The 3,648-nt window shown below is 54.6% G+C and overlaps 1 pseudogene; it reads right to left on the reverse strand.

Annotated features, from left to right (window-relative positions):
* Positions 1-2,621: 2,621 nt before the first annotated feature.
* On the reverse strand, positions 2,622-3,410 carry LOC105296090 (annotated as a pseudogene).
* Between the last annotated feature and the right edge of the window lie 238 nt (positions 3,411-3,648).

Here is a 3,648-nt window from a genome sequence, read left to right on the forward strand (position 1 = left end):
CCTTGCAAAAAGCAAAAGATTTTCACAGATTGCTCCTGGGTGACTTTCATGCCAAAAAGTGACATTTGGGAGTTCCGCCTTAGACAGAAAATATTGGATGACTGAGAAAATTTTTTTTTTCTCTTTTGGATTGCCACATTTATAAGCACTTATTATTTAGTTCTCTGACGAACCTAAATTTGCCTTGATTTCCACAATACAGAAAAGTCTATTATTTTAGTGTTAGGAGATTTTGACCCGCATGACTCGAAGCCACTTTGAAATACTAGTAAATGGTGGCAGAATGTTTGTGATGCGAAGCTGCGAGCCTGCAGGGTAGCTAGCTGGAGTGCCCACAATTGGAATTCTGGCTGATAACTTAGGCATTTTAACCTGCATTCCGACTGTTACACTAATGTGTATTGACAGGACATAATGCATTACATCAAAATAATCCCAGGGCTGCCCTCACCTCTAAAACGAGAGATACTTTTCAGAGACAGGACATTGGGGACGCTAGTTGGTAATTTGGGCCAAGTGGTTTTCTGCCTAGCAGAAACACAGTGAGAACGAGCAAGCTTTTCAGGTGACAAAAGAGAGGAGGAAGGCGTTTCCTTCTCTGATGCTTTTGAAGGGAATGAAAGAAGGGACCCGTCTCCATCAAAATTTTCCAGGCGTCAGTTATTCTGCAGAGGTCCAGACTTGCATGTGTTATAAACAAGGCCTCCGGCCAGCAGAATTCATGCTTGTGCAGGAGCCAAACTCTTAACTGGTTTAAGCCTGTTACATAAAGTTATTTCTCAAACAACACATAACAGTTTCTGATTAACCCCCAGAGGTGACACCAGGCGTAGATGATTTCGGTCGAGTGCTGGCTGATTGATTAGGATTCTATATCCAGGCAATGAATTTGGGGGATCAAACTGGTTTTAAATTAACTTTTAAAAATGTTCATGTTTACCATGTGGTTTGGGTCGTGGGCAAGGCTTGGGCCCCGGAGAGCGTAAGGAATGGCTAATTTGTTACTTGGGGGATTATCTGCAGCGTTTCCTTCTTCGAGGTCGTCTTCTTCCCCGCCCGCCCCCCCACCCCCGCCCGGGGAGGGGACTTTAATTTGACATCTGGCACTGCTCGTCTGTGCATACTCTCCTGTGTGTTCTGCTTCTCAGTCACCTTGCAGGTGCTATGGCCCCACTGGCCGGCAGGGCAGTTTGCGGCCCAGAGCCTGGGGAGACAAGACATCCTCTGTGCCAAGGGGTCCGTCCTCTCTGCATTCAGAGTAGCGTTCCCTCCGAAAGAGGTGGTGGCTCTGGCGATACCCCCCCCCCCCCCCCCCCCCCCCCCCCCCCCCCCCCCCCCCACCCCCCCCCCGCTGCCAGCACTTTCTCATCCCTAAGCAGGAGCATCAGACAGCGTAGAACATTGGCTGCTAAAAAGGGAATACTTTCCAGGTCACAAAAAGAATGCGGGCTGATTTTGTGATTGTGAGAACTTGTGCTTCTTCTCTGCTCCCCAGCTCCTGCGTTGGGTGGGGTGGGAGGGCTCATCCCCTGTCCCCTGCCTCAGAGGGCTTTGACAAGAGGCTGCTCCTAAGGGTGAAAGGTTGCCCCTTCTGGTTCAGTTCCTCGAGTGTCTAGTACACAGTAGGTGCTCAATACATGCTGAATGATGTGACAGTCGCCTGAGGGCTCAAAGAGCACTTGATAGGGACGCCTGAACTCATCCCTCCCTCCGCCCCTTCCATCAATTCATTTTCCTCTCAAACAGTCTTCCTTTGGTGCCAAGTTCAGACATTCTTAACCTAGAGTCCTAATCTTGACTTCCTTTTACTAATCTCTAACTAATAAAAGTTAACAGTTTCTTCTCATTGTGAACGCAGACAATAAGCCCCTGTGTTGCCCGTCTCACGTTAACAGTGTTGCAGAAGCAGGAAACTTTGTTTACATTCATTGCTATTTTGAAATTAAGGGTGGACAAAGAATTCACATGCATAGTGTTCCTGTTACAAATTCTGCTTTAAGACGTGGGTAACTATTTTAATAGCATTGTTTAAATTGTTTAAATCCGGTGTATTTTATTTGACACTTTTATCAGCATTTTTCTAAGGGGGGTGGGTCCTGAGCCTTTACCAGCTGCACAGGAGAGGTCACGAGGCCCTGCCCCATGCTGGCCAGGTTGTGCACTCATCCGGCAAGGAGAGGCTACTGGATTTACCTCAAATCGGGACGGAAAGCTTATGATGGTTTCATTTAAAATTAAGTGAGATTCACTTTGACATCCAGGGAGTGCATCTCAAAGAGAGGACAGCAGTCTTTTGCCTGCAGCCTCCTGCCCAGAGGGTGGTCCAAGGACCACCTGGGATCCCGTCAGAAATGCAGAACCCCAGGCCCCACCACAGACCCACGAAACCTGACTCTGCATTCTAACAAGATGCCAGGTGATGGCATCTTGAGAACAGTCAGCATCTGAGCAGCCCTGCTCTGCCCGCAGGTCCACATGCCCAGCAGGGGCTGCCAGGGACCTTGAGGGGCCCACGGGGAAGATGTCAGGGGGGTCAGACCTGAAGCCAGCCCTGTAAAGACCCAGGAAAAGATGGCTCAAGCAGAGGGCACAGCATGCGCAAATGTCCTGCGGCCAGCAGATCACATAGGTCCTGCCCTGCGGGGACTCAGCTCGCCCTCCTGGGGCCCCGTACTCACCAGGGCACTCTGCAGTGGGCGCTGGTAGCCAGTGGGCCGGTAGTGCGGCCTCTCTGCCTGCTCCGTGTGGATGTCCCCCAGGTACAGCTCCTTAACCAGCCGGGCGCCGGCGGGCGGCTGCGGCTGCAGGTGGCGCTGCACACGGACCAGGCTGAGCTCGTGCATGGTGAAGCCCAGGGCGGCCGTGCAGTCCCACTGGGCCCGCGCGCTCAGCAGCTCATACAGCGCCCCGGGCAGCCAGGCCCGGGTGGGGGGCAGTCGCTGGGCGCAGTCCTGGCCGGCCCGGGTCCGGTTGAGGCGTCCGGCGACATCGAGCAGGGCGCGGCGGCTGTGGAAGACGACGCCCACCTTGTGCAGGTGGTAGTCGGCCTCGGTGGCGCCTCGGGTGACCCAGGAGGCCCTGCGCAGGCGCACCTTGCCCTTGATGAGCAGGGAGTGGGCCGGCTCGCGGCACAGGGCGTCTCTGTAGTAGAACTGGTAGGCTCGGAAGAGGCGGTTGGGGAAGAAGGTGTAGGAGCGGGTGAGGAACTCGGGCCCCGGGCGCACCTCGCAGCTGTGGGGGCGGAGAGACGAGTGGGCGGAGCCGTGGCAGCGGGCACGAGTCCCTCTCCCTTCGGGCTGGGCCCCTACGGCCTCAGTTTCCCTGACTGATCTCAGCCCCTCTTTGGGGGTTGGGGGTCTTCCACCCAGTGCCTTGAGGCCCCAGCAAAAGCCTTCTAGTTCCCCTTCCATTCAATCCTAGCTGCCTTCTTCCCGCCAACACCGGTCCCCCCCGCCCTGCCCCGTGGCCCTTGGGGGCCCCTGTGGGTCCCACGGAAATGCGCAGGCTCTGCAGCCGGAGCGCCTGGCGTCATTCCCACTCTGCCCCTCGCCAGAAACACGAGCCTGGATTAATTGCCCAGCTCCTTCCTCTGTGACCCGGAGGGATCCGACCCATAGTGAGGGTCTCCAGGATGTGTCCAGCACAGGG

Source organism: Pteropus vampyrus, unplaced genomic scaffold (assembly GCF_000151845.1).
Source record: "Pteropus vampyrus isolate Shadow unplaced genomic scaffold, Pvam_2.0 Scaffold118, whole genome shotgun sequence".
Classification (NCBI taxonomy): domain Eukaryota; kingdom Metazoa; phylum Chordata; class Mammalia; order Chiroptera; family Pteropodidae; genus Pteropus; species Pteropus vampyrus.